This window comes from Sus scrofa, chromosome 14, assembly GCF_054392235.1.
Source record: "Sus scrofa isolate SSC_HxYL_T2T_F1_AM1 chromosome 14, Sscrofa_HxYL_maternal_Yorkshire_Landrace_v2.0, whole genome shotgun sequence".
In the NCBI taxonomy this organism is placed as follows: Eukaryota; Metazoa; Chordata; class Mammalia; order Artiodactyla; family Suidae; genus Sus; species Sus scrofa.
Genome location: NC_139396.1, coordinates 81,017,622 through 81,044,220, shown reverse-complemented (window position 1 = coordinate 81,044,220; position 26,599 = coordinate 81,017,622). Strand labels below are relative to the sequence as shown.

At 43.5% G+C, this 26,599-nt stretch overlaps 1 long non-coding RNA gene across 1 annotated transcript in view; it reads right to left on the bottom strand.

The window, feature by feature from the left end:
* Positions 1 to 2,775: 2,775 nt before the first annotated feature.
* Positions 2,776 to 26,599, bottom strand: part of LOC146396813 (uncharacterized) — a 69,450-nt gene continuing 45,626 nt past the window's right edge. Inside the window, exon 4 of the long non-coding RNA XR_014827927.1 lies at positions 2,776 to 2,872. This is a non-coding gene — a long non-coding RNA (uncharacterized LOC146396813). The remainder of the gene's footprint in view (positions 2,873 to 26,599) is intronic.

Genomic DNA, 26,599 nt, shown 5'->3' with positions numbered 1-26,599 from the left:
GCCTCGCTCAGTGACTTACGGATCTGGCGTTGCCTTGAGCTGTGGTGTAGGTCGCAGATGCGTCTTGGATCCTGAGTTGCTGTGGCTGTGGCGTAGGCTGGCAGCTACAGCTCTGATTCGACCCCTACCCTGGAAACAGTACAAATCATTACTAGTGCAGCCCTAAAAAGACAAAAATAAATAAAAAATAAAAAATAAATTTTGCTTTTAATTTCTAGTTTTCTATCATGGTCTATCCCAGGAGATTGGATAGAGTTCCCTGTGCTGTACCGTAGGACCTCATTGCTTATCCCTTCTAAATGTAATAGTTTGCATCTACTAACCCCAACTTCCAGTCCATCCCACTCCCTCCCCCCTGACAACCACAAGTCTGTTCTCTATGTCTGTGAGTCTGTTTCTGTTCTGTTGATATGTTCATGTGTGCTGTATTTTAGATTCCATATGTAAGTGATATCATATTGTATTTGTCTTTATCTTTCTCACTTAACGCCACTTAGTATGAGAGTCTCTAGTTTCATCCATGTTGCTGCAAGTGGCACTATTTCTTTGTTTTTTTTTTTTATGGCTGAGTGGTAATCCTTTGCATATGTATACCACATTTTCTCAATCTGTTCACCTCTGGATGAACATTTAGGTTGTTTCCATGTCTTGGCTTTTGGTTCATAGTGCTGCTGTGAACATAGGGGTGCATAGATCTTTTTGAATGAAAGTTTTGTCTGGATTTATACCTAGGAGTGGGATTGTTGGATCATATGGTAGTTCTATATTCAGTTTTCTGAGGAACCTCCATACTGTTTTCCATAGTGGTTGCATCAATTTACATTCCCACCTACAGTGTAGCAGAGTACAGCACTTGTAATTTGTAGACTTACTAATGATGGCCATTCTGACTGTTGTGAGGTGGTACCTCACTGTGGTTTAAATTTACATTTTTTTTAATGATTTGTACTGTTGAACCTCTTTTCATGTGCCTGCTGGCCATCTGTATTTCTTATTTGAGGAAATGCCTATTTAGGTCTTCTGCTCATTTTTCAATTGGGTTTTTTGTTGTTGAGTTATATGTGTTGTTGGTATATTTTGAAAATTAAGCCCTTGTTGGTTGCATGGTTTGCAAATATTTTCTCCCATCCTGTAGGTTGTCTTTAAATTTTGTTTATGGTTTCCTTCGCTGTGCAAAAGGTTCTAAGTTTGATTAGGTTCCATTTATTTTGTTTGCTTGTTTTCTTTCTTTCTTTCTTTTTTTTTTTTTTTTTTTTTTTTTATGGCTGCACCTGGGCATATGGAAGTTCCCAGGCCAGGGATTGAATCTTAGCCATAGCTGTGACCTATGTTATACCAGTTTACATTTCCACCACCACTGAGGGAGAGTACCCTTTTCTCCACACCCTCTCCAGCATTTGTTATTTGTTGACTTGTTAATGATGGCCATTCTAACTGGTGTGAGGTGGTACCTCACTGTAGTTTTGATCTGCTTTTCTCTAATAATCAGTGATGTTGAGCATTTTTTCATGTGCCTCTTGGCACCCATATGTCTTATTTGGAGAAATGTCTGTTTAGGTCTTCTACCTATTTTTCAATTGGGTCGTTTTTTTTTTTGCTGTTGAGTTGTGTGTATATTTTGGAGATTCAGCCTTTGTTGGTTGCATCATTTGAAACTATTCTCCACCTGTAATAGTGTTTGAAGTCTGGAAGAGTTATGCTTCCTGTCTTGTTTCATTAGGACTGCTTTGGCACTTCTGGGACATTTATGGATCCATAGAAATTTTTGGATTATTTATTCTAGTTCTGTGAAAAATGTCATGGGTAATTTGACTGGCATCGCATTAAATCTGTAGATTGCTTTGGGTGATGTGGCAATTTTAACAATATTAATTCTTCTAATCCAAGAGCATGGGCTGTCTTTCAATTTATTTGAATCCTCTTTAATTTCTGTTATTAATGTTTTCTAGTTCTCAGCATGTAAGTCTTTTGCTTCTTTGGTCAACTTTATTCCTAGGTATTTTATTATTTTTTAGTGCAGTTTTAAAAAGTTTTGTTTCTTTTACATTCCTTTTCTGATATTTCATTTTTAGTATACAAAAATGCAACTAATTTCTGAATGCTGATCTTGTATCCTGCTACTTTGCTGAATTCCATATCAGATCAAGTAGTTTTTGTGTGGAGTCCTTAGGGTTTTCTATATATAGTATGTTATCTGTATATAGTGAGATTTTTACCTTTTCTCTTCGGATTTGGATACCCTTTATTTCTTTTGTGTGTCCGATTGCTGTGGCCAGGACTTCCAATACTACTGAATAAAAGTGGTGAGTGGGCAGCCTTGTCGTGTTCCAGGTTTTAGCAGGAAGGCTTTCAGCTTTTCTCCATTGAGTATTGTTTGGCTGTGGGTTTGTCATAAATGGCTTTTATCATGTTGAGATATGTTCCCTCTGTATCCACTTTGATAAGGGCTTTTATCATGAATGAATGCTGAATTTCGTCAAATGGTTTTACTACATCTATTGAGATGATTATGTGCTTTTTTACTTTTCCTTTGTTAATGCTGTGTATGATGTTGATTGATTTGCATATGTTGACCCATCCTTGTGAACTTGGGATGAATCCCACTTGGTCATGGTATGTGATCCTTTTTATGTGTTGTTGGATTTGATTGGCTAAAATTTTGTTGAGAATTTTTGCATCTATATTCATCAAAGATGTTGGCCTATAATTTTCTTTTTTGTAGTATCTTTGCCTTTTGCTTTTTTTTTTTTTTTTTTGGTTTTGTTGTTTCTGTCAACATATGGAAATTCCCAGGTTACGGGTTGAATCAGAGCTGCAGCCACCAGTCTATGCCTCGGCCACAGCAGTGCAGGATCTGAGCCGTGTCTGCAGCCTACACCACAGCTCACAGCAATGCTGGATCCTTAACTCACTGAATGAGACCAGGGATTGAGCCTGCATCCTCATGGATACTAGTTGGGGTTGTTACCGCTAAGCCACTGCAGGAACTCCTGTCTGGTTTTGGTGTTAGGGGGATAGTGGCTTTATAGAATGTCTTTGAGAGTGTTCCTTCTTCAGTCTTTTGGAAGCATTTAAGAAGGTTGTGTGTAAGTTCTTCTTTGTATGTTTGGTAAAATTCACTTGTGAAGCTGTCTGGTCATGAGTTTTTGTTTGTAGGGAGTTTAAAATTACACATTCAATTTCACTTCTGGTGATTGGTCTGTTCAAATTATCTATTCTTGATTCAGTTTTGGTGGGCCATGTATTTCTACAAAGTTGTCTGTTTCTTCTAGGTTGTCACATTTGTTGGCATATAATTGTTCATAGTATTCTCTCTCTCTCTTTTTGTATTTCTGCAGTATCAGTTGCGATTTCTCCTTTTTCAGCTCTTATTTTGTTTATTTGGGTTCTCTCTCTTTTCTTCCTGGTAAGCCTGGCCAGAGATTTGACAATTTCCCTTTCAAAGAACCAGCTCTTGGTTTTATTGATTTTTTTCTATTGTTTTTTTAATCTCTCTCTTTTTTAAAATTTCCTCTCTGATCTTTATTATTTCCTTCCTTCTGCTGACTTTAGGTTTTGTTTGTTCTTCTTTTTCTAATTCTTCTAGGTGGTAGGTTAGGTTGTTTATTTGGCATTTTTCTTCTTTTTTGAGAAAGGCCTGTATTGCTAGAAGCTTCCCTCTAAGAACTGCTTTTGTGGCATCCCGTAGATTTTGTGTTTTTATTGTCATTTGTCTCAATGCGGTTTTGTTATGTTTTGGTTTGGTTTTGGTTTTGCTTTTTAGGGCTGAACCCGAGGCATATGGGGGTTCCCAGGCTAGGGGGCTAATTGAAGCTACAGCTGCCTGCCTAGGCCACAGCCACAGCAATGCCAGATCCGAGCCACATCTGCGACCTATACTACAGCTCACCGCAATGCTGGATCCTTAACCCACAGAGTGAGGCTGGGGATCGAACCCAAAACCTCATGGTTACTAGTCAGATTCATTTCTGCTAAACCACAACGGGAGCTCCTCAAAGTACTTTTAAATTTCCTTTTTGATTTCCTCATCGACCCAGCAACAGCTCTATTTCTAAATAAGGTCACATTCCAAGGTAAGAGGGGTTAGAACTTCAATATATGCATTTTGCTGGAGACCATAATACAACCCATAAAATTCCTTCTTTTGAATTTTCCCCTACTTCATGTATATTTTGCTCATGGAATATATCACAGTCTGTGTGGTTATCTGTCTTGGCTCTCCTTCTAGACTGGGAGATCTTTGAAGTCTGGTTCATCTTGATGTAACCTGAAGGGCCAAGCACAGAGGATAAATAAATGTTTGTCAGAGGCCTTAGTATTTTTCACTGTGGCTACTTCTGGTACCCAGGTTAGGCTATACCTCCAAATTGCAAGAGGCAGGATTTTATGAAAATGGAGGCAATATAGACTTTTTCTATGTACCTGTCTGCATGCAGTTAAGTTTGTGTACCCTTGCTGGAATCAGGACAAAGTGATATGTTTGAAAGTCAAGTTGAGAAATTCCCATCATGGCTCAGCAGTTAACAAATCCAACTAGCATCTATGAAGATGCAGGTTCGATCCCTGGCCTCGCTCAGTGGCCTCGCTCATTGCTTTGAGCTGTGGTGTAGGCCGCAGATGTGGCTCGGATTGTGTGTTGCTGTGGCTGTGGTGTAGGCTAACAGCTAGCCTGGGACCTCCATATGCCACAGGTGTGGCCCTAAAGAGACAAAAAGACAAGTAAATAAATAAAAATCATTTAAGAGACAAAGAAGAATGTTACATGTTCCCATAAATGGGTAGATGCATCAAGATGGTATAATAATTATATACACACCTAACAACAAAGTCCTAGAAATATGAAGCAAAAAAAAAAAAAAGTCAGGTTGATAACCCAGACTATGATAGTCCACTTCTTGCCATTAGCCAAGAGTGAGGAAGGTGTGTCTGTGTGTGTGAGAGAGAGAAAGCGAGAGAGATAAACAAGTATGGCTTTCAAAAAGCCAGGGGGAGACTCTGAGTTTGTGACTGAGTAGGAAGATGCCATGGAAGGGGTGAATACAAGGGTTAGGGTTACAAGAACATTCCAAAACCTGATGCTAATGTTCCAGAGACAGAGATCCTGCAGGAATTGAAGGAAGTGAGCATGAAAACAAGACCAATTACCAATAACCAGGATACATGGCCAAGGTGCAAAATATTGGTGCCAGGATCTATGCCCGCCCAAGGGACTGGACAACACAAGCACAGGGGTCAGAAGCAAGAAACAAACTCAATGGTGAGGCAGGCCATTGTCTTTTTCCTGAAAGCTTACCTCATGGTGAGAGAGGTCCAGCCAATCTAGGCCCCTGGGTGGCGGTGGCGAGAGGAGGGGAAGCAGGTGGCTGGAGCAGGATGCGGGCTTGCCCCACCCCTGCAGCCTCCCCGGCCAGCGCCTGACTCACAGAAGGCCAGCCTCCATTTGATGTTCATTCAGTCTAAGTACTGAACTAGGCAACTAGAATGAAAGAATGTCATGGTCCCTTCACTCAAGCGTCTTACAGATTTATGGGGGATAAGATGCACTCAAGCAAAAGTAAACAACCATCCAGTTCCCGGTTAAGTATTGGAAAGTTCCAAAGCGAGTGGGAAAGGGGGCCTCTCTAGTGCGGGAGATTCTATCCTAAGGCAGGGCTCCTTCAAGTGTGGTCCTTGGCTGGTGACATCAGTGTCACTGGGAGCCCATTAGAAATACAGATTTTGAAGCACCCTGGTGGCTCAGCAGGTTAAGGATTTGCTGCTGTTACTGCTGTCGCACAGGTTTGATCCCTGGCCTGGGAACATCTGCAGGCTGCAGGCACAGCCAAAAAAATGCAGATTCTCAGGCTTCATTTCAGACTTTTAAATCCGGGACTCTGGAGGTAGGGCCAAGGAATCTGCATTTAACCAGCTCTCAATTACACATATTGAAGTTTAGAAGGCAGTGTACTTAGAAGTAGAGGGGAGGATGGGAATCGCACCAGGAGGCAGGAAGGGGAAGGGGGAGATGCAGATCTGGAAGGAGGAGAGACTCCGGGGACTACGGATTTATAACTTTCAAAGCCTTTCCTTAGGAACTAGGAGTCTGCAGGAGTGCAGAACAGAGCGAGAGTAGGAGACCAGTGCATGTCCCTGGAATGCCAGAATTGGATTTTATCATTTAGACTTGAATTTTCAAAAACCTGTTTCTCGGAGATGCTCCATGAAGAAAGAACCTCAAGAGCAGATATATTTAGGAAACACTGGATTCCATTCATGCCTCTTGCAGATTTCCTGTGCACAAGAATGCATTAAAGGCATTAAAGTTCTTGGAGCTCCCTGATGGCTTAGGGGGTTAAGGATTGGCTGATGTCACTTCTGTGGCTTGGGTTTGATGCTATGCCACAGCCACGGCAACACAAGATCTGAGCCACATCTGAGACCTGCACCACAGCTCATGGCAATGCCAGATCCTTAGCCTGCTGAGCGGGACCAGGGATACTAGTAGGGTTTGTTACTCTTGAGCCACAATGGGAACTCCTAAAGTTCTTTTAAAAATATATATTTTTTCAGCTGTTCAATAGGTTTTGGTCCTTTGTTCACTCAGAATGTGGTCTTTGGACCAACGGCGTCAGCACCACTGGGGAGCTTGATAGGAATGCAGAATCTCAGGCTCCATGCTACACACACAATCTTCATTTAACAATACATATGAACGTTTGAAGGAGTTCTCTAGGGTTTGATCCCTGGCCTGGGAACTTCCACGTGCCATGGGCCCGTCAAAGAAAAGAAAAAAGAAAAAAAAAGAAATTTTGAGAAGTGCTGTTTTAACCCAGGAAACCCTGTTTCACAGACTGGAACACAGTTGTGTGTGGCGTTCACTTTGGAAAGGCTATGTTGGGCGGTGAGAAGCCAGTGATTTCAAGCAGGGAAGCACAGGATGAGAGCCGCCTCATCCTACACAAAGCTGGCTCTCAGAACCTCCCTAAGGAGTCTCCCCTGCCTCCTCTTCAGGTTCACTCCCAGAGAGAGCTTCCTGTCATTCTCCTTCGCTGCAGGGGGTCTCACTCAGTCAGGAAGCTCAGCAGAGACACTTCCGGGCAGAGCCACAGTGGCAACCTGCAAACCACTGATCCATGGGCTCCTTGGTCTCAGGAAACTCAAATACCTGGTCATTATACATGGCCCAGCCATGTTCTTTCTGATGATTACATTCTAGTGCTTCATCCAAACGGCTCATCTCTGAACCTCCATTAACTGAAGGCCCCATCATTTAATGATCTATATTTCTATGTCTTTTTTCCCCTTTTTGGCCACCTGCCTCAGCATGCAGAAGTATCCGGTTCAAGGATTGAACCTGCGCCACAGCAGCAAACTGAGCTACTGCAGGGACACCAGATCCTTAACCCCCTGACCACCAGGGAACTCCTCTGTGCAGTTTTTGGATAAGAGCTGCCATGGTAGCTGTCTTTGCAAACATGGTTGTTTAATTACATGTTTGTTTTAAAAAGAACTTTAAAAATCAGTGTCCTAAAACATCATTTTGAATCATCCTCCAGTTTTTGTGTGTGTTAATTTTTTTTTTTTTTTTTGGTCTTCTTGCCATTTCTTGGGCCGCTCCCGTGGCATATGGAGGTTCCCAGGCTAGGGGTCGAATCGGAGCTGTAGCCACCGGCCTATGCCAGAGCCACAGCAACGGGGGATCCGAGCCGCATCTGCGACCTACACCACAGCTCACGGCAATGCTAGATCGTTAACCCACTGAGCAAGGGCAGGGATCGAACCCGAAACCTCATGGTTCCTAGTCGGATTCGTTAACCACTGCGCCACGATGGGAACTCCGTGTTAATCTTTTTGAAAGCAAAAATCTTGCTAGTCTTGTTTTGACTCCCCCAGCAAGATCTTACAGGGTTACTGATTAACATGGGAAAGCATAGGATTTTCTGGAGCCATGTGATGTCGAGATTTGATGGTGGCACCGAAAAGCAGCCTCATTACATTCCAAAGGTATGACCGAAACAAAACCTTGTTTTAAAGGGGGTTAACTGAGAAGATGACAGTTGAAATGTCAGAAGATACTGTGAGGACAGGCATGGTGGGCAGTGTCTGGGAAGAGAGGCTTGGGAAGACGACAGAGGAAGTGGCACAACCAGGAGGACAGACACTGCAGTGGGACTCACAGAAGAGCAAGGATCAGGGCAAAAGACCTGAGAACACAGGAGGTTGTAGGAGGAACGCCGGACAAAGCAATGCATCGTCGGCCTGAAGCCAGGAAGTTGAAGACCTCAGTAGACATCCCCTCCGACATCTTCCAGCAATGGCTGCCTTTGTGTTCAGAGGAGGGCGGAATGGGGAGCAAGCTAAAGATTGGGGACCAGTTTCCTCTCTTTGTGCCCCAGTTCCCCCTCCTTTGTATACACTCTCCATCTTGAATACACTCTGGTTCTCAGGGCTAAAATGCGCAGCGTGCATCCTGTGGAGAAACTAATACTGCCCAGAAGAGCACACGTTTACCCCGGGTCAAGAGGTGAGAACTCCTAGGTAACACGTGGGGGACTAGAGTCTGTAAAAGACCCTGTGCAGGAGGCCAACACTGAAGTGAACAAAGTTGTGGATTCATTTTCTTTCTCTTTCTTTCTTTATCATCTTTTTGGCCCACGGCTTGCTGAAGTTCCCAGGCCAGGGATTGAACCTGAGGCACAGCAGTGACAAGGCCACAGCCCCAACCACTAGGCCACCAGGTAACTGTCCTTCCGTCCTTCTTTCCTCCCTTCCTCCCTCTTTCTTTCTTTTTGTCTTTTCCAGGGCTGCACCTGAGGCATATGGAGGTTCCCAAGCTAGGGGTTGAATCGGCCTACACCACAGCCACAGCAACACCAGATCTGAGCTGCCGGCCTACACCACAGCCACAGCAACGCCAGATCCGAGCTGCCTCTGTGACCTACACCACAGCTCATGGCACCGCCGGATCTTTAACCCACTGAGCGAGGCCAGGGATCGAACCTGTAACCTCATGGTTCCTAGTCAGATTTGTTAACCACGAAGGAAACTCCTGTCTTTCTTCTTTCCTTTCTTTTGTTTCATCATGAGGCAGAACTTGGAGAGAAGAGTAACTCGGTGACATGGTTTTAATCTATAGTGGCCACTATTTAATCCCCTCCTTGGGCGTTTTGGGAAGTGCAGGTGTGACTGCAGAGATTTCCTGGGCACTTCTGCCATCTAGTGCCTTGCAGGAGGGGGTCACTGCGCCTGTTTATCCCTGCTTCATTTGTCAGTGCACGCATATGGATTCAGTGTGAGAAAATTATAAGAGCAGCCATGTGGAGCTGAGGACAGCAGATCATGCCTGATTCTATGAAGACTGATGAGAGAGAAAATGGGAGAATATAGTTAAGAGGAACCCAGAGCATGTGCACACCTGATTTTCTTTCCCAGCCCTTCCTTCGCTCCCTCCCGGTTGTCACGCCCCTCTTCCCAGCTCTTCCTCCCAGGAAAGGCCAAGTCACCCCTAGCCGCCCCTTCTGAGGTTTTCTCCACCCAGAGGAGGTTGGTTATAAAGTCTGCAGAACCCAGTAGACATCATGCCTCAATAGAGACAGACCTATATCCATGATTCATCTTTTTAAACAGTTTTTGTTTGTCTTTTTAGGGCCACACTCGTGGCATATGTAGGTTCCTAGGCTGGGGGTGAATTGGAGCTACAGCTGCAGGCCTGCACCTCAGCTACAGCCACGCTCCATCCGAGCTGCGCCTATGACTGCAACGCTGGATCCTTAACCCACTGAGTGAGGCCAGGGATGGAACCTGCATCCTCATGAATACTAGGCGGTTCGTTGACAGCTGAGCCACAACCGGAACTCCTAAACAGATTTTTTATGATAATGATAAACCATCCTATTGTGGAAACTTGGGACCGTATAGAAAAGTGAAAGGGCCCCACTATCTCAGCACCCAGATTATGACTTATTTTAGGGAGTGTCTGCTGGGGAGCGGGCTTAGGTAAGAAATATCCACACTGGAAGGCAAATCACTGCAAGAAAGGAGAAAAGAACTCACTCCTACCAGAGCCGAGCTGAGGACCGGCCCCCACCCCCGCACCCCTGCACCCCCAACTCCTCTCCTCTGGCCGCTTCTCTGCGCCCGCAGGCTGTCCTCCCACGTGCTTGCGCACTGCCAGCTGGCTGAGGACCAGGCTGTGCCAGGATGTGATCCGCGCAGGGAACGAGCCCGTGGGCTACTCTGGGCGCAGCTGCTGGCCGGCTTGAAAGCGCGTGCCCATCTGCCACGGGAATCCTCCTGCCCATCCGGCAGCTCTGTGACCAGAGGTCAAGCAGAAATAAGCTGTTTAAATAACAAGTCCGTTGTTACTTTAAATATAGGAAAATAAAAAATTACAAAGCAAAAATGTCTCATAATCCTAGCGAACACCTTTCTAGACATTAATGAAATGACACACACAGGCTTAAAACATCCATATGGCATAGAAAGGTTCAAAATGAAAAGTAAATAGCCCTTCTTTCAGCAGTCCCTCTTTCCAAAGATAACCACTATAATTACCCCCCTCTCCCAAGTATGGACATGTTTACCTATGCATAGATCGGAATTTCCTGTTGTGGCTCAGCCGGTTAAGGATGCAACTAGTATCCCTGACTTCTCTCAGTGGGTTAAGGATCCCGCGTTCCCTTGAGATGGGGTGTAGGTTCAAAATGAGGCCTGGCTCTGATGTTGCTGTGGCTGTGCCATAGGCTGGCAGCCGCCACAGCTCTGATTCGACCCCTAGCCTGGGAACTTCTATATGCCTACTGCAGGTGCGACTCTAAAAATAAAAATAAAATTTAAAAGGTATTAGCCCCATGCTGTACAGTGGAAAAAGAAGAAGTGTTTTGGGGGAAATAACAATTAAAAATAAATTAAAAATAAATAAATAAAAAATAAAAGGTATTGGGGAGATTTTGTTAAATTGCCCTTTAAAAAAGTTGCACAAATTTATACCTTCAGCAAAATGTGAGTAAAACTGAACATCTTTTTGTACGTAAAATTACAGTTCAATATTTCTTTTTTCTTGAGTTGCTTGTTCATATTCTTTGCACTTTTCTTACTGATTTGACTGGGCTTTATAAATAAAGAAATTAGGAGTTCCCGATATGACACAGTGGGTTAAGAATCCAACTACAGCAGCTCAGGTTGCTGTGGAGGTGTGGGTTTGATCCCAGGCCTGCCCAGTGCAATAGGTTAAAGGATCCAGCGTTGCTTCAGCCTAAAGAAGTTAGCCTTTTGGAGTTCCCGTCGTGGCGCAGTGGTTAACGAATCCGACTAGGAACCATGAGGTTTCGGGTTCGATCCCTGCCCTTGCTCAGTGGGTTAAGGATCCGTCGTTGCCGTGAGCTGTGGTGTAGGTTGCAGACGCGGCTCGGATCCAGCGTTGCTGTGGCTCTGGCGTAGGCTGGTGGCTACAGCTCCGATTCGACCCCTATGCCGCAAGAGTGGCCCAAGAAAATGGCAAAAAGACCAAAAAAAAAAAAAAAAAAAAAAAAGAAGTTAGCCTTTGGTCTATCATGTTTTGCAGGTGTTTTCCCCAATTTGTCTTTTGTGTTTTACCTTTTTGTGTTTAGTTATTGGTTTGGTTTGGTTTTTTCAATACAGACTTTTTTTTTGGCAGGTCCATGGCATATGGAAGTTCCCGGGCCAGGGATCAAACCCATATCACAGCAGCATCCCCAGCTGGTGCAGTGATAACACCAGATCCTTTACCTACTGTGCTACAAGGAAACTCCCTCCCACAGAGAAATTTTAGCATTTTATATGGAAAATTTGGCAGATTGCCTTTATCCTTGTGGGTTGTCTGCCTTATTTTGAAAGGCCTCCAAATATTAATGTAGAATTCACCTATGATCCAGCAATTCCACTTTTATGTGTACACCCAGGAGAAATGCACAGATGTCCACATAATCAATTAGTTCACCCATGCCTTTTATTGAAAACATACACACATACCTCTTGTTGTTAGAAAAGTCATATATTCAATGAAGAAAATTTGCAAAATAGGTGTAAACCAAAAGAAAAGAATCCTAGAGTCTAATTGCTAGAGATAGTCACTGTGAACATTTTGCCATAGAAATTTCCTATTTTTAATTCTATGCAATAATTGTGTTTTGATTCTGTCATGAAATATACTTATTAAATATTTGATTTTTTTTTTTTTTTGGCTTTTTAGGGCCATGCCTGCGGTATATGGATGTTCCCAGGCTAGGGGTCGAATCAGAGTTACAGTGAGTCACGTGTCTACAACTAACACCACAATTCACAGCAATGCCAGATCCTTAACCCACTGAGCAAGGCTGGGGATCGAACCTGCAACCTCATGGTTCCTAGTCGGGTTCGTTTCCACTGCACCATGATGGGAACTCCACCACAATCTAATTTTAGATCATCTTTATCACCCCAGAAAGAAGCCCTTGCTTTCTATTTGTATCTATTTGTTGTCACTTCCCATTTCCACCAACCAGGCCTAGGCAACTGTTAATCTACTTTCTTTCTTCATGGATTTGCCTTTTCTAGATATTTCATATAAATGGAATCACACAACATGTACGCTTTTGTGTTTGGCTTATTTCACTTAATGTTTTGAGGTTCATCTATGTGACAAGTTGTATCAATACTTCATTGTTTTTCTTGCTGAATAGTAAGTATTCATTGACTGGATATAACACATTTTGTCTATTTGTCAGCTGATGGACATTTGAGGGTTTTTTCCTGCTTTTCAGCCCTTGCGACTAACGCTGCTGTGAACATTTGTCCACAAGTTTTTGTTTTTGTTTTGTTTTTTGTTTTTTGTTTTTGTCTTTTTGCCATTTCTTGGGCAGCTCCTGCGGCATATGGGAGGTTCCCAGGCTAGGGGTCCAATCGGAGCTGTAGCCACCGGCCTACGCCAGAGCCACAGCAATTCGGGATCCGAGCCGCGTCTGCAACCTACACCACAGCTCACGGCAACACCAGATCCTTAACCCACTGAGCAAGGGTAGGGACCGAACCCACAACCTCATGGTTCCTAGTCGGATTCGTTAACCACTGCGCCACGACGGGAACTCCATTGTCCACAAGTTTTTGTGTGGACATATTTTCATTTCTCCTGGGTGTACATGTAAGAGTGGAATTGCTAGATCATACGTGAACTCTACATTAACGTTTGGATTATATTTCTTTTTTTTCTTTTTCTTTTTAGGGCCATACCTGTGACATAAGGAAGTTCCCAGGGTAGGGCTCGAATCAGAGCTGAAGCTGGCTTACAATAGATCTGAGCAACATTGGATCTGAGCAGCATCTGTGGTCTACACCACAGCTCCCAGCACACCAGATCCTTAAGCCACTGAGCAAGGCCAGGGATCAAACCCACATCCTAATGGATGCTAGTTGGGTTCATTACCCACTGAACAGCAACAAGAATGCCTTCCTGTTGGGGTTTCGAGTGAGGTTCTAATGTAAAGGACATCAAATACCAAAATGACTGTGAGACTGAAACGTACATGGGCAAAATGTCGAAAGTTCAAGGATATACAAGGGGTCTACAACAGCTTAAAACTGTGGTGTAGACCAGGGGGTAGGCAGCAGCCAGGGTCACAGGGTGCATGGTTCAAAGCCTGAGAATTAGGCAAGAAGCCTCTGGAATTAAAACAGAAACTCATAAAATTGCTTCGTAGAAGAAAGAGTTTGCTTTCACTCTCTGTCAGGCCCAGAGTGTAGGAAGCCACCTGGCCACGTAAAATCCACTCCCCGCCCGGGCAGAGCTCCAGAGGGCAGCTAGTGAGGGAGGCCAGGAAGAGGAGGTTCCCGCATCTTCTCTCCAGACCCTGCTGTCTCCAGGCCTTGCTCAGTTAGTGAGGGAGAAAGGGAGGACTTTGAATGGGGCTGAAGGCTCTGTGAGCATCTTGCCTTGGGACACATGCAGATTACGTCACTCATGTGGGTTTCATGACCTGACAGCCTAGGACTGTGTGTTACTAGAGGGAGCAGAGAGGTCATGGCTCTGCCCAGGTCTCCATGCAGGAGGGGGAAGCTACCTCCAGAACTATACTTTGAAGGCATCACGAGAGACCAAATAAATAAATGAATTAAAGGTGTATATTGACTTTGCTACAAATTCTGTTTAGTTAGTGTGACTGGTTATACGCCCAGTCATTCCCTCCTCGCAGTGTATCTTCATATCTGTTTTTTACATGTGAGAATTCATTCCAGAGTCTGTAAAGACTTCCGTTGTAGTCGCAGATGTGCATTCTCACCTGTCTGTGAAGGAACCTGCTGGCAAGAGCCAGAAATCTCGGATTCGAGGTGTTCCCATTGTGGCTTGGTGGGTTGAGAACCTGACTAGCATCCATGAGGACGTGGGTTTGATCCCTGGCCTTGCTCAGTGGGTTAAGGATCCGGCGTTGCTGTGAACTTCAGTGTAGGTCGCAGACGTGGCTCGGATCCCACATTACTGTGGCTGTGGTGTAGGCCAGCGGCTGCAGCTCCAATTCGTCCCCTAGCCTGGGAACCTCCGTATGCCGCACCTGCAACCCTAAAAAGAAGGAAAGAAAAAAAATTCAAGTCTGTCTCACAGACTCAGTCTTGTCAGGGGAAAGAAAGGAATAACAGTGCATCTCTTGCCATGTCACAAGGCTGTGATAAAGATTAGACAGTACAAACAGCAGAGGGCTGTTTCGGTGAGAGGTGGGGGGTAGTAAACTCTATGTTCATACCTTTAAAAGTTGTTATATACGCAGATTTTTTTTTTTTTCATTTTATGGCCGCACCTGAGGCATGTGGACGTTTCCAGGCTAGGGATCAAATCAGAGCTGTAGCTGCCGGCCTACGCCACAGCCACAGCAATGCCAGACCGGAGCCACATCTGTGACCTACACCACAGCTCATAGCAATGCCAGATACTTAACCCACTGAGTGGGGCCAGGGATCGAACCTGTGTCCTCATGGATACCAGTCAGGTTCATTACCACTGAGCCACAATAGGAACTCTTAAAAGTTGTTAAATTACACTTTTAATCTTAATGTTTGAGCCTCTTTTTTCTTTATTTGCACCGTACGTGAGTCTCCCCCAAATGTAATATATTGGCACAAATGTAATTTTTCTTTTTCTTTTTTTTTTTGAAGTATAGTTGATTTACAATGTTGTGTTAATTTCTCCTGCATAGCAAAGTGATTGATTCAGTTATGTGTATATATGCATGTGTATCTATATAAAACATATATACATACACACATATATGTTGCACATATAGAACACACATATATACACACATATACTCATTTTAAATATTCTTTTTGATTATGGCTTATCATAGGACATTGCATATTGTATATATACACATGGGACATTGTACATTGTATATATATATATAAACACACACACACGTACTCATTTTAAATATTCTTTTCCATTATGGCTTATCATAGGATAATATGCTGTCCTAAAGCATTTGTTAGTTGTCGTGGAGTATAAACTTTATTATTGAGTAACCAAAGATAAACCTGGGTTCAGGGCCCTCAGGAAATTAGACAGAGTCCTCAGAGACTTTAGGTATGTCCTGCTTATCTTTTTCTCTCTCTTCTTGCTGGGTTTTCTCTGACACTTTTCTGGGGGACATTCTTGCTGTATCTTCCTCTTCCAGTGTTCTCAGAGCCAAGTATTGAGTAACTGAAATTCACAGTTTGACAGGAAAGAGAGGGTGCGATGAAGGTGAGAGGGTCCGTTGTACGATGGGATGCTCTTTCTATGGTGCCTGTGATTTTTGGAAGTCCTTACAGAGCACCCAAAGGCAACTGCAGCAAGGAAATTCTAGCACAGTGGGCAAGTGTATTTCACCCATGAAGAATCCAGCCTTGCTAGACTGCTGTCTTACACAGCGAATATGCCAAATCACATTTAGGTGAGAGCCACAAAGCCCATTTCACTTAACATCTTTGGACCATAGCCAAACCAAAGCATTAACAGTGACATATAAATGTATAATGTGTGTGAACAAATGACCAGTAAACTTCAACATCTGTTTTTTATCTTAAGTGTGTTTCTTTGTCTTGTCACTGTGGAAAAAAAATCCCGGAAAAGTCTTGAAAGCTAATTAGCTCCAAATTTACTTTAGGAAAGAAGGGCCAAAGAGTTTTGATGATGATTTTTTCTTGATTTCAGCTGCCAAGTTTTGATGACGAATTTTTCTTTATTCCAGCTGCTTTGACCTTTTAATTTAACATGGGTGATTATTTATTTGCACATAGGTCTTTGTTGTTTTTCAATACAGACAACTCTCTCCTGGAATAGGCACCAGGCTTCTGATTCTTATTTGCAAAGAATTTGCCAGCTCAAATAAGCTTTAAAGTACTGTACTAAATATTTGTTTCAATATACTACATATGTAATATAGTATAATATAATATAGATAATATATAATGCATATTTAAAAGCACTATATATATTTTCTTTATTAAATTTGTAAGTGGGAAGTGTATTATAATAATAATACATATTGGTTTTTGAGTTTATATTTTCCTCCAAATTGATTCATTCTCTTTAAAAACTCCGATTTCCTGCTCAGTTCACATATTCTTACTAAACATAGAAACACTTTTCTACACTCTTGTCCTTTTCATTGTATTTAAAAATATGTTTCTTTGGAGTTCCCATCATGGCCCAGCGGTAACGAATCTGACTAGTATCCATTGAGGATGCAGGTTTGATCCCTGGCCTTGCTCAGTAGGTTAAGGATCCGGCATTGCCATGAGCTGTGGTGTAAGTCACAGATGCGGCTTGAATCTGGTGTTGCTGTGGCTGTGGTATAGGCCAGTGACTACAGCTTCGATTCCACCTTTAGCCTGGGAACTTCCATATGCCCTGGGTGCAGCCCTAAAAAGACAAAAAAAAAAAAAAAGTTACTTTAATACAGGTGAGGATGAAAAATTAATAATTTTAAATAAGTTTTAAGGTTACCAGTGATAGTCTGTAATCTTTAAAGACCAAAATTTGACTCAATTCCACCTCATTCTATTATAATCAAAAGCTTCTAATGGGTAATCTCATTTTTAAAAGCAAATCGCTTTTTAGAAATACATACTTTGAGAAATACATATATGTATATTATAACATATGGTATATATATGAAGGAATCCACTGAACCATACTTATTATATACCATTCTCTCTATATATATATCTATTTTGTTTGTGTGTTTGTTTGTTTGTTTTTGCCTTTTAGGGCTGCACCTGTGGCATATGGAAGTTCCCAGGCTAGGGGGCTCAAATCGTAGCTGCAGCTGTCGGCCTACACCACAGCCACAGCAACGTGGGATCCGAGCCACGTCTGTGACCTACACCACAGCTCATGGCAATGCTGGATCTTTAACCCACTAAGGGAGGCCAGGGATCAAACCCACATCCTCATGGACACCCGTTTTGGATTCTTAACCCACTGAGCCACATTGGGAACTCCCCTTTCTCTATATTTTAGAGCAAAAAAAATTTTTTTTTGATTTTTAACATTTTATTGAAGTACAGTTGATTTTCAAGGTTGTGATCATTTCTGCTGTACAACTGAATGACCGTCATACATATACACCCACATCCATTCTCTCTCAGATTCTTTTCCCACATAGATTATCACAGAATACTGGGTGGACGTCTCTGGGCTATACAGCAGGTCCCTAAGGTTTTTAGCGGGAAAGAAACACACTTGAGTGAAAGATTTGGGATCTCAATGGCCCTTTCAAGTTCCCGATGTAATGATGGCCCATGTCAGAGGGTACCGGAGACCCTCTAGGATTGTTGGCTGATTCCTTCTTAACAGTGAAACTTCCCACTTCCCCTGCTTTCTACACACGGTGAGATTTTGCAGGGTCAGAAGGCTGTGTCTGTGAACCAGCCAGGAAGCAGATTTCTCTGCTGGGCTTAATCAGCCTCTGCTGCCCTCTGGTCTCTGGGGAGGCCCTGGGACTGCAGGTTCTGGACCCAGACCAAGGAAGCTCAGTTTCCTTGCCAAAATACGTGCAAATAACAGCTTATTTGCACTTAAAAAAAATACAGGCAAACAACAGTTTATTTGCACGTATTTTATACGTGCAAATTACTGGAAGAGGATCACTTTTCCTTTTTTTTTTTAAGCATGAATTTGAGTGTCACTCATTCTCCCATATAAACATTGGCATAAATAACTTGTTTCCTCCTTGAGGGAGCAGGCTCTAGCCTATGACTGCCAAAAGAACCCAGACCCTCCCAGGAGTAAGCCTGCCCCTCATCTTTTTTTTTTTTCTTTTATTTCATTTTAAAAAGTTGTATTGAAGTAGAGTTGATTTACAACATTGTGGTAATTTCTGCTGTACAGCAAAGTGATTCAGTCATACCTATACACACATCCATTCGTTTTCAGATTCTTTTCCCATATAGGTTCTCAGAATATTGGGTAGAGTTCTCTGTGCTATGCAGCAGGGCCCCATTGACCATCTGTTCCACATACAATAGTGGACATTTGCCAATCCCAAACCTGCAGTCCATCCCCCCCGCCACCTCTCCCCTTTGGTAACCATAAGTCTGTTTTCCAAGCATGTGAAAAATAAACTCTTTTTTTTTTTTTTCTTTTTAGGGCCCTACCTGCAGCATATGAAAGTTCCCAGGCTAGAGGTCGAATTGGAGCTGCAGCTGCTGGCTTATATACCACAGCCACAGCAAACCAGAACCTTAACCCACTAATTGAACCAGGGACTGAACCCACATCCTCACAGATACTAGCTGGGTTCTTAAGCTACCGTTGGCTTACAATGGGAACTGCCAGTTGTATTATTTTTAAAGATTCCATATATAAGTGACATCATGTAATGTTTGTCTTTCTCTCACTTCACTTAGTAAGCCTCCATCTCATCTTGCCTACGAAGGATGTTTATGTTTATAAACATTTTATTATAGACTGAAAATTTGGAGTAAACACTGTGGTAGTGGGGTCGAGAGCGAATTTATATTGCTTTGGTTTCAAAAGAAATAAAAAACACTTTAATTAGTAAAGGGAAATTGAATAATTCCATTAAAATAAGTTTTACTGCTATAGCAATGATAAAATACAAAGACAACAAGTAAAAGATAACTATCATGTGACATATGCCACTTTTGTAGGTGACATGACATTGGGGTTGAGAGACTGAATTCTTAGAAACCATTTATTTTTATTTTTTTCTTTTTAGGGACGCATACATGGCATATGGAAGTTCCCAGGTTAGGGAGCGAATCGGAGCTGTAGCTGGCAGCCTACACCACAGCCACAGCAATACTGGATCCAAGCCACACCTGCGACCTACACCACAGCTCATGGCAATGCCAGACTCTTAACCCACTGATCAAGGCCAAGGATGAACCCCGAGTCCTCATGGATACTAGTCAGGTTTGTTTTAGTGAGCCTAATTATATCTATGTCTAAAAAAACCTGTAAACAGGAGCTCCCCAGTGGCATAGCAGTTAAAGGATATGGCATTGTCCCTGCTGTGGCTTGGGTCACTGCTGTGGCTCAGGTTTGATTCTTGGCCCAGGAACATCTGCATGCCATGGGCGGTGCCAAAAACACTTCCAAAAAACAAAAAACATAAACCTACAATGCATGGTTATCATTTTTTCATAGTTTTCAAAATTATTTCTACTGTAGATAATAATCAGAAAATTAATCTATTATAGTTAACTATTCCAACTATTGGATATTTAAGTAAGCATTTCCACTTTTTTTTTTTTGCTTTTGTTGAAATACTTTCTCAAAATTTCAGAGAGTGAAATTCTTGGGTTAAAGTGTTCATATTTATTTTTCTTATTTAAACACTTTTCTCTTTTACTTGCTTGACTGTTTTTGTTCTTAATTTTTTAGATTCATGAAATATTTGGGTCTAAAGAAAAGTATACAGAATATTCTCATTTCATTTATTTTTAAGACCTTTTCTTCCTGTTGTTTAAGCACTGCGTTGGCTTAAGGTACATCTAATAATGAATGGAAAGTTACTCCTTCAGGGCTTTAGGAGTGTGGTTTTGGAATCAAGTTGAAGCAATGGGTCTTTCTTGAAAATTTATTTTGTACTGTGGATCCAGATCAAAGTGCAGAAGAGATTCTGGAAACTGATTTGAATTAACTCACTCCACTAGTTAGAAGCTGTTCTTTGGAACTTTCTCTCCTCCTGGGCTAGAGGTGGGTCTGTATCAAGGGCTGGTGTCTTACAAGTGGCACCTTCACCTTGGTAGAATGGAGGGGCAGGATGCAGGCCACCATTTATACAGAACCACACAGACGTCTGGGCACCCTGAATGTGACAGGGTGTCCAACTCATTCTTTCACTTTGGTTTTTCTTTTTGTCTTTTTTTTTTTTTTTTTTTTTTAAGCTGTATTCACAGCATGTGGAATTTCCTGGGCCAGGGATCGAACCTGCACCACAGCAGTGACAACGCTGGGTCCTTAACCCACTGAGCCACCAGGGAACTTCTCACCCCTTCCCTTTGCTCTCAGGGAAGGTGAGATGTTGGTCCTCTCATCTCCATTTGTGCATGGTCTGAAATGGCCACAGGGCAGCCTAAGCAAGGGGTCCAGAGGAAGGTGAGTTAGATCCATCAGGAGAAGGGCCTGGAAAAGTTAATTTCTCACATGAGCTTCTCCTTAAGCATAAAAATTACAGGTTGCAAAATGTAATTGTAATGTATACATGTAAGGATAACTTGATCCCCTTGCTGTACAGTGGGAAAATTAAAAAAAAAATAAAAAAAAAATTACAGGTTGCATTTGTGAGAGTGGTGCTTCCTATGGCATTTTTAGGTGACTCACGCCACCTAGTGTCCATTTCTGAGAAGCCCTTTCCTTCTTTTTAAAATTTATTTTAGAAATTTTGATGTATTCCAAGACATCTGTCCATCTTAATAATGTTAAGAGCAAAATAACACAGTATCACAAAGGAAAGTGCTACAAGATGAACCCTAAGAGATGCTCAGAGAGGGTTTTTGGGGCAGGTTTTGTTTTAGTCTGCTCCTGTCTATACTATTTGAATTTTTATTGTTTTGTGTGTATGATACTTTTATCATATGTATCAACATATGTATCATATATTTTACATATTTACTTGTATTTATTTATATTATGTATTTATTAATTTTTGCTTTTTTTAGGGCCACACCTGCAGCATATGGAAGTTCCTGGGCTAGGGGTCCAATCGGAGCTACAGCTACAGGCTTATCCCACTGAGCAAGGCCAGGGATCGAACTCATATCCTCATGGATACTAGTCAGGTTCATTACTGCTGAGCCACATCGGGAACTCCTTGTTTTTAAATTGAAAAAAATATTTGTTAAAATATAACTTTGCTGTACAGCAGAAATTGGCACAACTTTGTAAATCAACTATATATATAAAAATAAATAGAAAAACTCAGGCATAAAAAACAAACATCCCAGTTAAAAAATGGGCCAAGGAGTTCCCACTGTGGCTCGGTGGGTTAAGAACCTGTGATTCATGGACACACTACCATTCACTAACCACAGTCTTAGACACCTCTCTGCACTGCTGTTTCTATTTTAAAAATAAAATTGGAATGACCCCTTCCTGCTTTCTCATATGGTTGTTGTAATCACTGCAACTGTTCAAATATGGGAAACTACTTTGGAACTCCAGGGGGTACAAATGTCAGCTATTGATGACTACACCCGTGAGCCTGCAGAAGTTCTTGGGCCAGGGATCAAACCCACAGCAGCAGCAAGGCTAGGTCCTTAACCTGATGAGCCACCAGGGAACTCCCAGTAGATAATCTTTACAAATCACTCTGAGGTAGGAGGTAGATGGGCCCCTGGGCTGAGAACAGCTGGGACTTGTCAGGCTGAGTAAATTGAGCCTTGCTTCTCTTTGACACATCAAGAAGAAAGTTAATGGCAGGAGCTGAGCTCTGCTGGAGTAGAGAGATAAGATGACCACTTCAATCACTCCTGGAGTCAAGCAGACCTCCCCAATTACACATGCAGAGAAAGACCCCTCTGGGTCAAAAAGGGAGGGTGGTGCCAGGCCATAATAAGTCCTGATACAGCCCCAGAAGACTTTGCTCTGGAATCCATCTTGGCCAAAAGATGCACACGCATATGGGGGAGGGTCCTGTGTCCAGTCAGGTGTGAGAAATAAAACAAGATAATTGGCCAAAAGAAAACAAAGACCCGGAAGATCTGTCCTATGTAAGTGGTTTAAATCACCTCTCTGGGCGCTCCTTATTGAGGGGGACTCCCGCACCCTCACCCCTTTGGTTGTGTATTACTACCTTGCTTCTGTCTTAGATAAACTGCTTTCCTTTGTGCTCTCTCACATGTTGTACTGTGTTTCTAACACTAAAAAAGCTCCTTGAACATTGTTGCTTTCACCAGGGGGCAAGAATCAGGGCAATTTTGCTTTTAGCCTCTAGCTGGTCTAGTGGATAGGATTCTTAGTTTTCAGTCAGGCTGGCCAGGTTCAATTCCTGAGCAGAGAAATAAGATCTTGCTTCACGCCATTGCTCACTGCTGTGTCTCTCTCCAAGATCAATTCTACAGCCCCTTATTTGTCTGTCTATCGATGTCACTTTCTTTTTGTCTTCTTCCTTTTTTTTTTTTTTTTTAGGGGCACACCCATGGCATATGGAGGTGCCCAGGCTAGGGGTCTAATCTGAGCTACAGCTGCAGGCCTGCACCACAGCCACAGCAAAGCAGGATCTGAGCCACGTCTTCGACCTACACCACAGCTCACCACAACACTGGATCCTCAACCCACTGAGCGAGGCCAGGGATTGAACCTGCATCTTCATGGATGCAAGTCAGATTCGTTTCCACTGAGCCACGATGGGAACTCCTGTCCGTGTCTCTTTCTCACTACACAGTCAGGTCTAAAGCAAACCGCGAAGCTGTAAGCATTGCTTGGAAGGAACGATTGCCAAGGGCTGTGGCTCCTGAAGCGCCAGGACTAAGAAGATCACCAGCTGGGCAGGGGGACAGCTCCTTCTGCTGAGCTGCTCAGATGATGGGGTGCCCAGGAGCAGCAGATTCCTGCCATCTGTCAAGGCGTCTGGCTCCTGCACGAGGATGCAGCTCAGATCCTAAGCTGACAACACATGTCTTACATGGGCACAAACCTCAGGGTCTCGGTCATGCGAGGTATAGGATAGTCCTCTTCCTGTGTGGCCCTGACAAGCATCTTCTGTCACCCTCGGACCCATGGGAGGTGGGTATTCGGCCTCTGCGCTCTACTTGCCAAATGATCTAGACCGTCAAGGGCTTTTCTCAAACCTGCAGATGTGTTGGCCTTCTTGCTTCCCTCTTTGGCCCTCATTTCTTCCTCTCCATGCCCCCAGGTTAGGGTTAAACAGGACATACTAATTTAACTTTGTTTAGATAGGGCGCTTGACAGTTCTCAAGCCAATTTTACAGGCTGTCTTGTTTGGTCTTCACTGCAGTAAAGTTCATAGTCCTAGAATTTCTTTTCTTTTATGTTAAAGTGTAGTTGATTTACAGTATTGTGCCAATAGTCCTAGAATTTCTAATGCAGAGAATTACTGAACTGTATGGCCGCATACCTACTTAGCTGCTGCCTTATCACATGTGCTGTTTGTTTTGTGTGGGCCAGTGTGTGTCTCATCGAGCACCCTGTTCAATTTTTTTTTTTTTTGTCTTTTTTTAGGTCCGCACCACAGCATATGGAAGTTCCCAGGCTAGGGGTCAAATCAGAGCTGCAGCTACCCTCCTGTACCACAGCCACAGCAACAGTGGATCTGAGCCTCATCTTTGACCTACACCTCAGCTCACGGCAATGCTGGATCCTTAACCCACTGAGAGAGGCCAGGGAGTGTCCTCATGGATACTGGTCAGGTTCATTACCACTGAGCCATGATGGGAACGCCTAAAATTTTTTTAATTGATGGACTTCCATTTATTTTGTTTTGTTTTACTTTATTTTATTTTTATTTGTTATTTATTTATTTTTTTTGCTTTTTAGGGCTGCACCTGCAGCGTATGGAGGTTCCCAGGCGAGGGGTCTAATCAGAGCTGTGGCTGCCGGCTTACGCCACAGCCACTGCAACACCAGATCTGAGCTGCATCTGCAACCTATACCCCACAGCTCATGGCAATGCCAGATCCTTAACCCACTGAGCAAGGCCAGGGATCGAACCCACAACCTCATGGTTCCTAGTCGGATTTGTTTCTGCTGCGCCATGATGGGAACTCCTATTTTTATTTTATTTTTTTGGCAAAGCGCCCGTGCCATAGCAACGGCCTGGACCACTGTGCTGACAACAGCAGATACTTACCCTGCTGTGCCACAAGGGAATTCCTGGACTTTATTTTTTAAAGCAGTTTTAGGTTTGTAGAAAAACTGAATAGAAAGTACATGCTTCTTGGAGTGTCCTGGTGGCTCAGTGGGTTGGGGATCAGCATTGTCCCTGCTGTGATATGGGTCACTTCTGTAGGGAAGGCTCAGTCTCTGGCCAGGGAACTTCTGCAAGCGGTGGGCATGGCAAAAAAAAAAGGGGAAAAAAAAAGAGAAAAAAGTGCAGACTTCTTATATACTCCTCTTCCGCCCCCACCCTGCCCCAACACTTTCCCCTATTATTAACGTCTTGCATTTGTTACAGTTGGTGAACCAATGTTGATACATTATTATTACCTCAAATCCATGGTTTATATTAGGGGTCCCCCTTTGTGCTGTACATTCTGTGTGTTTTGCCAAATGCATAGTGACGTGTGTGCATCCTTACAGTATCATACAGGTAGTTTCACTGCCCTAAAATCCTCTGTGCCCATCCCTAGCCCCCACCCCTAGGCTGCCTGTGAATTTTTCTGTCCCCTTCTTGCACCGGGCGGTATATCCAGGAGGTGCTATTACATAGGTGTTGGCTGCCTAATGGCAACAGTAACCAAAAAGGTGAAACCAGGGATTGAGTATTTGTGTGGCTCTCAATACGCACTCCTCTCATTGCTTCTGGAACCACAGTCTCTAGCAAATCATGGGACATAGTCAGCTTTTTATGAGCGGGGAGGTGGGAAGCCTCTGGATTAGGACAGTCTTTTTGATGGGGAAAGTGTTGTCAGCATCTCCAGGAAGGGCTGTGGCTTGAGCCCCGTATGCTGCTTGGCTGTTTAAAGGGCCCAGGGAAGAGCAGACAGAAGAGCTCCTGGCATTGGCCATAGGTAGGAGGAGCAGCTAGACTGTCAGTGAGCTGCACTGTGTTCAACCATGGCATCAGCAGGTGTCCAGGGTCCTGGCAGGAGTGAAGCAAAGCCTCTTTCTAAAGCAGCAGTGAAATCCAGCAACAGTAACCCCCCAACCCCTTGCTGGAGCCTCCTCCCCTTGGTGGTCCTTGGGAAGGTATGATTGTAGATCAAATCATACCTTTTTTTTCTTTTTAGGGCTGCACCTGCGGCATATGGAGGTTCCCAAGCTAGGGTGCAAATCAAAGCTGCAGCTGCTGGCCTATATCACAGCCATAGCAACACCAGATCCAAGCCGCGTCTGAGACCTACACCACAGCTCACAGCAACGCCAGATCCTTAACCCACTGAGTGAGGCCAGGGATCAAACTTGTGTCCTCATGGATACTAGTCGAGTTCGTTACCACTGAACCACAACAGGAACTCCTAAATTATATCCTGAAGGGTTTGGCGCCTAGAAGCTAAATAGGCACCAAGAGATTAAAACAGAAAGTTGCTGAATACTGCCTCACAGTCTGATTAATTTAACACGGGACGTGGTCAGAAGCCTGTGTTTCTTGGTGTGCTACGTGTACATGCTCTACACACTTGGGTTCAAACTCTGGATGTCTAAAAGGCCGTGGAACTTCAATGACTAATTGGGCTTTGAGAAAACACAAAAAGCTAGTGGGCAAGAGAAGCAGAGGTTGCTTTTATCTCCTTCTGCTTTGAGGGAGGGAAATGGGAATCATATCCCCAGAAGTTTCATGTGCCTTTTTGAGAAGAACCTGCGTCCTCATAGATACTATTCGGGTTTGTTAACCACTGAGCCAGGGTGGGAACTCCGGGATTGGAATTTCTTTTAAGCTTCTCATAACAACCCAGAGCAAGGAGTCCCCAAGGCAGGTTCTACCTGTGATACTTCCTCCCCTCACTATTGTCATGAGACCATTCTTTTGCGCTCTTGCCCTCGCCAAGGCTTAGCCGTCATTCCTGGAGGAACGCCTTGCCAAATACCGGGAGGAGTTTATTCACTATTTGGGGGACTCTGCACTACTGAAAATGTGGGTCGTGTTGGTGGCAGTCTGGAGGTAGCTCCCAGTTTCAAACTGAGACATCATCTTGCCATCGAGGTAGTAGGCTTTGGTGTGCCAGGCTGTCCTGTGGCAACCAAAGACACCCAGATCCAAAGAGCTAAATTCAGTGTAAGTTTTTTCCCTTGCTCATCCTATGTGTTTCGGGGGGGGGGGGGGACTCTAGAAGGCTCTAGAAGTGGAGTCCTCATGGGATTAAGGCAGACAGAAGCTCCACCTCAAAACACGCTTTCACTAGTCCCGGAGTGCTCCCTAGAAAAGAAGCAGGAATCAATCACTGGCTTCTGCAGCCTCCACCCAGATGTGACACCTGTCACCTCTGCTCATATTCCTTTGAAACA